The sequence below is a fragment of the Ochotona princeps genome, chromosome 16 (assembly GCF_030435755.1).
Source record: "Ochotona princeps isolate mOchPri1 chromosome 16, mOchPri1.hap1, whole genome shotgun sequence".
Classification (NCBI taxonomy): Eukaryota; Metazoa; Chordata; class Mammalia; order Lagomorpha; family Ochotonidae; genus Ochotona; species Ochotona princeps.
This window is the reverse complement of record NC_080847.1, coordinates 35,959,233-35,971,234: the sequence shown is the minus strand read 5'-3', so window position 1 is coordinate 35,971,234 and position 12,002 is coordinate 35,959,233.

Sequence of the window (12,002 nt, the reverse complement as noted above, 5' to 3'; positions counted from 1 at the left end):
CACAGTACTCTGAATTCCATTTGAGTGCATTGTCCTGAAATGCAGCTTGCAGAGCATCCCACCCAAACGAAGGCTCCACAGGTTGGTTTCACATTCCACCAACTCCACATTCACAAACCACTTCAGCGTCAAAGCCGTTATCAGCTAGCATTAATTACTAAAGTTCTGGACGCAAATGTTGCTGTTAGAGCTAATCCCATTAAGCAGCAGAGCATGTTGCTGAATTGCACATTGAAGAAGAATCAGCCGAGTGGTTCTTGTGGGAGAACAACTCCATTTGGCTCACTGACTTCACACACCATCAGGCTGATAGGCAGCTCTCAAGCAAACTCAGATTTTGCACAGTAATCTGAATGCCGTTTGCGTGCATTGTCCTGAAATGCAACTTGCAGAGCATGCCACACAAACGAAGGCTTCACAGGTGGGTTTCACATTCCACCAACTCCACATTCAGAAACCACTTCAGCGCCAAAGCCGTTTTCAGCTAGCCCTAAATACTAAGGCTCTAGACACAAATGTTGCTCTAAGAGCTAATCCCATCAAGCAGCACAGCATGTTGCTGAATTGCATATTGAAGAAGAATCAGCCGAGTGGTTCTTGATGGGGAACAACTCCATTTGGCTCACTGACTTCACATACCATCAGGCTGACAGCCAGCTCTCAAGCAAACTCAGATTTCGCACAGTACTCTTAATGCCGTTTGAGTGCATTGTCCTGAAATGCAGCTTGCTGAGCATCCCACACAAACGAAGGCTCCACAGCAGGGTTTCAAATGCCACCAACTCCACATTCACAAATCACTTCATCCCCAAAGCCGTTTTCAGCTAGCCCTGAATACAAAGCCTCTAAACGCAAATATTCCTGTAACAGCTAATCCCATCAAGCAGCACAGCATGTTGCCGAATTGCATATTGAAGAAGACTCAGCCGAGTGGTTCTTGTGGGAGAACAACTCCATTTGGCTCACTGACTTCACACACCATCAGGCTGACAGCCAGCTCTCAAGCAAACTCAGATTTTGCACACTATGCTTCAGGCCGTTTGAGTGCATTGTCCTGAATTGCAGCTTGCTGAGCATCCCACACAAACGAAGGCTCCACAGCAGGGTTTCACATGCTACCAACTCCACATTCACAAACCACTTCAGCGCCAAAGCCGTTTTCAGCTAGCCCTAAATACTAAGGCTCTAGACACAAATGTTGTTGTAAGAGCTAATCCCATCAGGCAGCACAGCATGTTGCTGAATTGCATATTGAAGAAGAATCAGCCGAGTGGTTCTTGAGGGGGAACAACTCCATTTGGCTCACTGACTTCACATACCATCAGGCTGACAGCCAGCTCTCAAGCAAACTCAGATTTCGCACAGAACCCTAAATGCCGTTTGAGTGCATTGTCCTGAAATGCAGCTTGCTGAGCATCCCATAAAAACGAAGTCTCCACAGGCGGGTTTCACATGCCATCAACTCCACATTCTCAAAGGACTTCAGCGCCAAAACCGTTTTCAGCTAGCCCTAAATACTAAGCCTCTAAACGCAAATGTTGTTGTAACAGCTAATTCCATCAAGCAGCTCAGCATGTTGCTGAATTGCATATTGAAGAAGAATTAGCCGAGTGGTTCTTGTGGGGGAACAACTCCATTTGGCTCACTGACTTCACACACCATCAGGCTGACAGCCAGCTCTCAAGCAAACTCAGATTTCGCACAGTACTCTGAATCTCATTTAGGTGCATTGTCCTGAAATGCAGCTTGCTGAGCATCCCACACAAACGAAGGCTCCACAGGCGGGTTTCACAAACCACTTCAGCGCCAAAGCCAATTTCAGCTAGCCCTAAATACTAAGGCTCTAGACGCAAATGTTCTCTATGAGCTAATCCCATCAAGCAGCACAGCATGTTGCTGAATTGCATATTGAAGAAGCATCAGCCGAGTGGTTCTTGTGGGAGAACAACTCCATTTGGATCACTGACTTCACACACAATCAGGCTGACAGCCAGCTCTCAAGCAAACTCAGATTTTGCACACTATGCTTAATGCCATTTGAGTGCATTGTCCTGAAATGCAGCTTGCTGAGCATCCCACACAAACGAAGGCTCCACAGGCGGGTTTCACATGCCACCAACTCCACATTCGCAAACCACTTCAGCGCCAAACCCGTTTTCAGCTAGCCCTAAATGCAAAGGCTTAGACGCAAATGTTGCTGTTTAAGATAATCACATCAAGCAGCACAGCATGTTGCTGAATTGCATATTGAAGAAGAATCAGCCGAGTGGTTCTTGTGAGAGAACAACTCCATTTGCCTCACTGACTTCACACAGCATCAGGCTGACAGCCAGCTCTCAAGCAAACTCAGATTTTGCACACTATGCTTCATGCCGTTTGAGTGCATTGTCCTGAAATGCAGCTTGCTGAGCATCCCACACAAACGAAGGCTCCACAGCAGGGTTTCACATGCTACCAACTCCACATTCACAAACCACTTCAGCGCCAAAGCCGTTTTCAGCTAGCCCTAAGTACTAAGGCTCTAGACACAAATGTTGTTCTAAGAGCTAATCCCATCAGGCAGCACAGCATGTTGCTGAATTGCATATTGAAGAAGAATCAGCCGAGTGGTTCTTGAGGGGGAACAACTCCATTTGGCTCACTGACTTCACATACCATCAGGCTGACAGCCAGCTCTCAAGCAAACTCAGATTTCGCACAGAACTCTAAATGCCTTTTGAGTGCATTGTCCTGAAATGCAGCTTGCTGAGCATCCCACACAAACGAAGGCTCCACAGGCGGGTGTCAAATGCCACCAACTCCACATTCACAAATCACTTCATCGCCAAAGCCGTTTTCAGCTAGCCCTGAATACAAAGGCTCTAAACGCAAATATTCCTGTAACACCTAATCCCATCAAGCAGCACAGCATGTTGCTGAATTGCATATTGAAGAAGACTCAGAAGAGTGGTTCTTGTGGGAGAACAACTCCATTTGGCTCACTGACTTCACACACCATCAGGCTGACAGCCAGCTCTCAAGCAAACTCAGATTTTGCACACTATGCTTCATGCCGTTTGAGTGCATTGTCCTGAAATGCAGCTTGCTGAGCATCCCACACAAACGAAGTCTCCACAGGCGGGTTTCAAATGCCACCAACTCCACATTCACAAACCACTTCATCGCCAAAGCCGTTTTCAGCTAGCCCTAAATACTAATGCTCTAGATACAAATGTTGCTGTAAGAGCTAATTCCATCAAGCAGCACAGCATGTTGCTGAATTGCATATTGAAGAAGAATCAGCCGAGTGGTTCTTGTGGGAGAGCAACTCCATTTGGCTCACTGACTTCACACACCATCAGGCTGACAGCCAGCTCTCAAGCAAACTCAGATTTCGCACAGAACCCTAAATGCCGTTTGAGTGCATTGTCCTGAAATGCAGCTTGCTGAGCATCCCACACAAACGAAGTCTCCACAGTCGGGTTTCACATGCCACCAGCTCCACATTCAGAAACCACTTCAGCGCCAAAGCCGTTTTCAGCAGGCCCTAAATACTAAGGGTCCAGATGCAAATATTCCTGTAAGAGCTAATCCCATCAAGCAGCACACAGATGTTGCTGAATTGCATATTGAAGAAGAATCAGCCGAGTGGTTCTTGTGAGAGAACAACTCCATTTGGCTCACTGACTTCACACACCATCAGGCTGACAGCCAGCTCTCAAGCAAACTCAGATTTTGCACACTATGCTTAATGCCGTTTGAGTGCATTGTCCTGAAATGCAGCTTGGTGAGCATCCCACACAAACGAAGGCTCCACAGCAGGGTTTCACATGCTACCAACTCCACATTCACAAACCACTTCAGCGACAAAATCTTTTTCAGCTAGCCCTAAATACAAAGGCTCTAGACACAAATGTTGCTCTAAGAGCTAATCCCATCAAGCAGCACAGCATGTTGCTGAATTGCATATTGAAGAAGCATCAGCCGAGTGGTTCTTGTGGGAGAACAACTCGATTTGGCTCACTGACTTCACACACCATCAGGCTGACAGGCAGCTCTCAAGCAAAATCAGATTTCGCACAGTACTCTGAATCTCATTTAGGTGCATTGTCCTGAAATGCAGCTTGCTGAGCATCCCACACAAACGAAGTCTCCATAGGCGGGTTTCAAATGCCACCAACTCCACATTCACAAATCACTTCATCCCCAAAGCCGTTTTCAGCTAGCCCTGAATACAAAGGCTCTAAACGCAAATATTCCTGTAACAGCTAATCCCATCAAGCAGCACAGCATGTTGCCGAATTGCATATTGAAGAAGACTCAGCCGAGTGGTTCTTGTGGGAGAACAACTCCATTTGGCTCACTGACTTCACACACCATCAGGCTGACAGCCAGCTCTCAAGCAAACTCAGATTTTGCACACTATGCTTCAGGCCGTTTGAGTGCATTGTCCTGAAATGCAGCTTGCTGAGCATCCCACACAAACGAAGGCTCCACAGCAGGGTTTCACATGCTACCAACTCCACATTCACAAACCACTTCAGCGCCAAAGCCGTTTTCAGCTAGCCCTAAATACTAAGGCTCTAGACACAAATGTTGTTGTAAGAGCTAATCCCATCAGGCAGCACAGCATGTTGCTGAATTGCATATTGAAGAAGAATCTGCCGAGTGGTTCTTGAGGGGGAACAACTCCATTTGGCTCACTGACTTCACATACCATCAGGCTGACAGCCAGCTCTCAAGCAAACTCAGATTTCGCACAGAACCCTAAATGCCGTTTGAGTGCATTGTCCTGAAATGCAGCTTGCTGAGCATCCCATAAAAACGAAGTCTCCACAGGCGGGTTTCACATGCCATCAACTCCACATTCTCAAAGGACTTCAGCACCAAAACCGTTTTCAGCTAGCCCTAAATACTAAGCCTCTAAACGCAAATGTTGTTGTAACAGCTAATTCCATCAAGCAGCTCAGCATGTTGCTGAATTGCATATTGAAGAAGAATTAGCCGAGTGGTTCTTGTGGGGGAACAACTCCATTTGGCTCACTGACTTCACACACCATCAGGCTGACAGCCAGCTCTCAAGCAAACTCAGATTTCGCACAGTACTCTGAATCTCATTTAGGTGCATTGTCCTGAAATGCAGCTTGCTGAGCATCCCACACAAACGAAGGCTCCACAGGCGGGTTTCACATGCCACCAACTCCACATTCACAAACCACTTCAGCGCCAAAGCCGTTTTCAGCTAGCCCTAAATACTAAGGCTCTAGACACAAATGTTGTTGTAAGAGCTAATCCCATCAGGCAGCACAGCATGTTGCTGAATTGCATATTGAAGAAGAATCAGTCGAGTGGTTCTTGAGGGGGAACAACTTCATTTGGCTCACTGACTTCACACACCATCAGGCTGACAGCCAGCTCTCAAGCAAACTCAGATTTCGCACAGAACCCTAAATGCCGTTTGAGTGCATTGTCCTGAAATGCAGCTTGCTGAGCATCCCACACAAACGAAGGCTCCACAGGCGGGTTTCACATGCCATCAACTCCACATTTTCAAAGCCTTCAGCGCCAAAACCGTTTTCAGCTAGCCCTAAATACTAAGCCTCTAAACGCAAATGTTGTTGTAACAGCTAATTCCATCAAGCAGCACAGCATGTTGCTGAATTGCATATTGAAGAAAATTAGCCGAGTGGTTCTTGTGCGGGAACAACTCCATTTGGCTCAGTGACTTCACACACCATCAGGCTGACAGGCAGCTCCCAAGCAAACTACGTGTTCACACACTATGCTTAATGCCGTTTGAGTGCATTGTCCTGAAGGGCAGCTTGGTGAGCATCCCACACAAACGAAGGCTCCACAGGCGGGTTTCACATGCCACCAACTCCACATTCACAAACCACTTCAGCGCCAAAGCCGTTTTCAGCTAGCCCTGAATACTAAGGCTCTAGACACAAATGTTCTCTATGAGATAATCCCATCAAGCAGCACAGCATGTTGCTGAATTGCATATTGAAGAAGAATCAGCCGAGTGGTTCTTGTGGGAGAACAACTCCATTTGGCTCACTGACTTCACACACCATCAGGCTGACAGCCAGCTCTCAAGCAAACTCAGATTTCGCAAACTATGCTTAATGCCATTTGAGTGCATTGTCCTGAAATGCAGCTTGCTGAGCATCCCACACAAACGAAGGCTCCACAGGCGGGTTTCACATGCCACCAACTCCACATTCAGAAACCACTTCAGCGCCAAAGCCGTTTTCAGCTAGCCCTAAATACTAAGGCTCTAGACACAAATGTTCTTGTAAGAGCTAATCCCATCAGGCAGCACAGCATGTTGCTGAATTGCATGTTGAAGAAGAATCAGCCGAGTGGTTCCTGAGGGGGAACAACTCCATTTGGCTCACTGACTTCACATACCATCAGGCTGACAGCCAGCTCTCAAGCAAACTCAGATTTCGCACAGAACTCTAAATGCCTTTTGAGTGCATTGTCCTGAAATGCAGCTTGCTGAGCATCCCACACAAACGAAGTCTCCACAGGCGGGTTTCAAATGCCACCAACTCCACATTCACAAATCACTTCATCGCCAAAGCCGTTTTCAGCTAGCCCTGAATACAAAGGCTCTAAACGCAAATATTCCTGTAACAGCTAATCCCATCAAGCAGCACAGCATGTTGCTGAATTGCATATTGAAGAAGACTCAGCCGAGTGGTTCTTGTGAGAGAACAACTCCATTTGGCTCACTGACTTCACACACCATCAGGCTGACAGCCAGCTCTCAAGCAAACTCAGATTTTGCACACTATGCTTCATGCCGTTTGAGTGCATTGTCCTGAAATGCAGCTTGCTGAGCATCCCACACAAACGAAGGCTCCACAGCAGGGTTTCACATGCTACCAACTCCACATTCACAAACCACTTCAGCGCCAAAGCCGTTTTCAGCTAGCCCTAAATACTAAGGCTCTAGACACAAATGTTGTTGTAAGAGCTAATCCCATCAGGCAGCACAGCATGTTGCTGAATTGCATATTGAAGAAGAATCAGCCGAGTGGTTCTTGAGGGGGAACAACTCCATTTGGCTCACTGACTTCACATACCATCAGGCTGACAGCCAGCTCTCAAGCAAACTCAGATTTCGCACAGAACTCTAAATGCCGTTTGAGTACATTGTCCTGAAATGCAGCTTGCTGAGCATCCCACACAAACGAAGGCTCCACAGGCGGGTTTCACATGCCACCAACTCCACATTCACAAACCACTTCAGCGCCAAAACCGTTTTCAGCTAGCCCTAAATACTAAGGCTCTAGACACAAATGTTGTTGTAAGAGCTAATCCCATCAAGCAGCACAGCATGTTGCTGAATTGCATATTGAAGAAGAATTAGCCGAGTGGTTCTTGTGGGAGAACAACTCCATTTGGCTCACTGGCTTCACACACCATCAGGCTGACAGCCAGCTCTCAAGCAAACTCAGATGTCGCAATCTATGGTTAATGCCATTTGAGTGCATTTTCCTGAAATGCAGCTTGCTGAGCATCCCACACAAACGAAGGCTCCACAGGCGGGTTTCACATGCCACCAACTCCACATTCAGAAACCACTTCAGCGCCAAAGATGTTTTCAGCTAGCCCTGAATACTAAGGCTCTAGACACAAATGTTCTCTATGAGATAATCCCATCAAGCAGCACAGCATGTTGCTGAATTGCATATTGAAGAAGAATCAGCCGAGTGGTTCTTGTGGGAGAACAACTCCATTTGGCTCACTGACTTCACACACCATCAGGCTGACAGGCAGCTCTCAAGCAAACTCAGATGTCGCAAACTATGCTTAATGCCATTTGAGTGCATTGTCCTGAAATGCAGCTTGCTGAGCATCCCACACAAACGAAGGCTCCACAGGCGGGTTTCACATGCCACCAACTCCACATTCACAAACCACTTCAGCGCCAAAGCCGTTTTCAGCTAGCCCTAAATACTAAGGCTCTAGACACAAATGTTCTTGTAAGAGCTAATCCCATCAGGCAGCACAGCATGTTGCTGAATTGCATGTTGAAGAAGAATCAGCCGAGTGGTTCCTGAGGGGGAACAACTCCATTTGGCTCACTGACTTCACATACCATCAGGCTGACAGCCAGCTCTCAACCAAACTCAGATTTCGCACAGAACTCTAAATGCCTAATGAGTGCATTGTCCTGAAATGCAGCTTGCTGAGCATCCCACACAAACGAAGGCTGCACAGGCGGGTTTCAAATGCCACCAACTCCACATTCACAAATCACTTCATCGCCAAAGCCGTTTTCAGCTAGCCCTGAATACAAAGGCTCTAAACGCAAATATTCCTGTAACAGCTAATCCCATCAAGCAGCACAGCATGTTGCTGAATTGCATATTGAAGAAGACTCAGCCGAGTGGTTCTTGTGGGAGAACAACTCCATTTGGCTCACTGACTTCACACACCATCAGGCTGACAGCCAGCTCTCAAGCAAACTCAGATTTTGCACACTATACTTCATGCCGTTTGAGTGCATTGTCCTGAAATGCAGCTTGCTGAGCATCCCACACAAACGAAGGCTCCACAGCAGGGTTTCACATGCTACCAACTCCACATTCACAAACCACTTCAGCGCCAAAGCCGTTTTCAGCTAGCCCTAAATACTAAGGCTCTAGACACAAATGTTGTTGTAAGAGCTAATCCCATCAGGCAGCACAGCATGTTGCTGAATTGCATATTGAAAAAGAATCAGCCGAGTGGTTCTTGAGGGGGAACAACTCCATTTGGCTCACTGACTTCACATACCATCAGGCTGACAGCCAGCTCTCAAGCAAACTCAGATTTCGCACAGAACTCTAAATGCCGTTTGAGTACATTGTCCTGAAATGCAGCTTGCTGAGCATCCCACACAAACGAAGGCTCCACAGGCGGGTTTCACATGCCACCAACTCCACATTCACAAACCACTTCAGCGCCAAAACCGTTTTCAGCTAGCCCTAAATACTAAGGCTCTAGACACAAATGTTGTTGTAAGAGCTAATCCCATCAAGCAGCACAGCATGTTGCTGAATTGCATATTGAAGAAGAATTAGCCGAGTGGTTCTTGTGGGAGAACAACTCCATTTGGCTCACTGACTTCACACACCATCAGGCTGACAGCCAGCTCTCAAGCAAACTCAGATGTCGCAAACTATGGTTAATGCCATTTGAGTGCATTTTCCTGAAATGCAGCTTGCTGAGCATCCCACACAAACGAAGGCTCCACAGGCGGGTTTCACATGCCACCAACTCCACATTCACAAACCACTTCAGCGCCAAAGCCGTTTTCAGCTAGCCCTGAATACTAAGGCTCTAGACACAAATGTTCTCTATGAGCTAATCCCATCAAGCAGCACAGCATGTTGCTGAATTGCATATTGAAGAAGAATCAGCCGAGTGGTTCTTGTGGGAGAACAACTCCATTTGGCTCACTGACTTCACACACCATCAGGCTGACAGCCAGCTCTCAAGCAAACTCAGATGTCGCAAACTATGCTTAATGCCATTTGAGTGCATTGTCCTGAAATGCAGCTTGCTGAGCATCCCACACAAACGAAGGCTGCACTGGCGGGTTTCAAATGCCACCAACTCCACATTCACAAATCACTTCAGCGCCAAAGCCGTTTTCAGCTAGCCCTGAATACAAAGGCTCTTAACGCAAATATTCCTGTAACAGCTAATCCCATCAAGCAGCACAGCATGTTGTTGAATTGCATATTGAAGAAGACTCAGCCGAGTGGTTCTTGTGAGAGAACAACTCCATTTGGCTCACTGACTTCACACACCATCAGGCTGACAGGCAGCTCTCAAGCAAACTCAGATTTTGCACACTATGCTTCATGCCGTTTGAGTGCATTGTCCTGAAATGCAGCTTGCTGAGCATCCCACACAAACGAAGGCTCCACAGGCGGGTTTCACATGCCACCAACTCCACATTCACAAATCACTTCATCGCCAAAGCCGTTTTCAGCTAGCCCTAAATACTAAGGCTCTAGACACAAATGTTGTTGTAAGAGCTAATCCCATCAGGCAGCACAGCATGTTGCTGAATTGCATATTGAAGAAGAATCAGCCGAGTGGTTCTTGAGGGGGAACAACTCCATTTGGCTCACTGACTTCACATACCATCAGGCTGACAGCCAGCTCTCAACCAAACTCAGATGTCGCAAACTATGCTTAATGCCATTTGAGTGCATTGTCCTGAAATGCAGCTTGCTGAGCATCCCACACAAACGAAGGCTCCACAGGCGGGTTTCACATGCCATCAACTCCACATTCACAAACCACTTCAGCGCCAAAGCCGATTTCAGCTAGCCCTAAATACAAAGGCTCTAGACGCAAATGTTCTCTATGAGCTAATCCCATCAAGCAGCACAGCATGTTGCTGAATTGCATATTGAAGAAGAATCAGCCCAGTGGTTCTTGTTTGAGAACAACTCCATTTGGCTCACTGACTTCACACACCATCAGGCTGACAGCCAGCTCTCAAGCAAACTCAGATTTTGCACACTATGCTTCACGCCGTTTGAGTGCATTGTCCTGAAATGCAGCTTGCTGAGCATCCCACACAAACGAAGGCTCCACAGCAGGGTTTCACATGCTACCAACTCCACATTCACAAACCACTTCAGCGCCAAAGCCGTTTTCAGCTAGCCCTAAATACTAAGGCTCTAGACACAAATGTTCTTGTAAGAGCTAATCCCATCAGGCAGCACAGCATGTTGCTGAATTGCATATTGAAGAAGAATCAGCCGAGTGGTTCTTGTGGGAGAACAACTCCATTTGGCTCACTGACTTCACATACCATCAGGCTGACAGCCAGCTCTCAAGCAAACTCAGATTTCGCACACTATGCTGAATGCCTAATGAGTGCATTGTCCTGAAATGCAGCTTGCTGAGCATCCCACACAAACGAAGTCTCCACAGGCGGGTTTCAAATGCCACCAACTCCACATTCACAAATCACTTCATCGCCAAAGCCGTTTTCAGCTAGCCCTGAATACAAAGGCTCTAAACGCAAATATTCCTGTAACAGCTAATCCCATCAAGCAGCACAGCATGTTGCTGAATTGCATATTGAAGAAGACTCAGCCGAGTGGTTCTTGTGGGAGAACAACTCCATTTGGCTCACTGACTTCACACACCATCAGGCTGACAGCCAGCTCTCACGCAAACTCAGATTTTGCACACTATGCTTCATGCCGTTTGAGTGCATTGTCCTGAAATGCAGCTTGCTGAGCATCCCACACAAAGGAAGGCTCCACAGCAGGGTTTCACATGCCACCAACTCCACATTCACAAATCACTTCATCGCCAAAGCCGTTTTCAGCTAGCCCTGAATACAAAGGCTCTAAACGCAAATATTCCTGTAACAGCTAATCCCATCAAGCAGCACAGCATGTTGCTGAATTGCATATTGAAGAAGAATCAGCCGAGTGGTTCTTGTGAGAGAACAACTCCATTTGGCTCACTGACTTCACACACCATCAGGCTGACAGCCAGCTCTCAAGCAAACTCAGATTTTGCACACTATGCTTCATGCCGTTTGAGTGCATTGTCCTGAAATGCAGCTTGCTGAGCATCCCACACAAACGAAGGCTCCACAGCAGGGTTTCACATGCTACCAACTCCACATTCACAAACCACTTCAGCGCCAAAGCCGTTTTCAGCTAGCCCTAAATACTAAGGCTCTAGACACAAATGTTGTTGTAAGAGCTAATCCCATCAGGCAGCACAGCATGTTGCTGAATTGCATATTGAAGAAGAATCAGCCGAGTGGTTCTTGAGGGGGAACAACTCCATTTGGCTCACTGACTTCACATACCATCAGGCTGACAGCCAGCTCTCAAGCAAACTCAGATTTCGCACAGAACTCTAAATGCCGTTTGAGTACATTTCCTGAAATGCAGCTTGCTGAGCATCCCACACAAACGAAGGCTCCACAGGCGGGTTTCACATGCCACCAACTCCACATTCACAAACCACTTCAGCGCCAA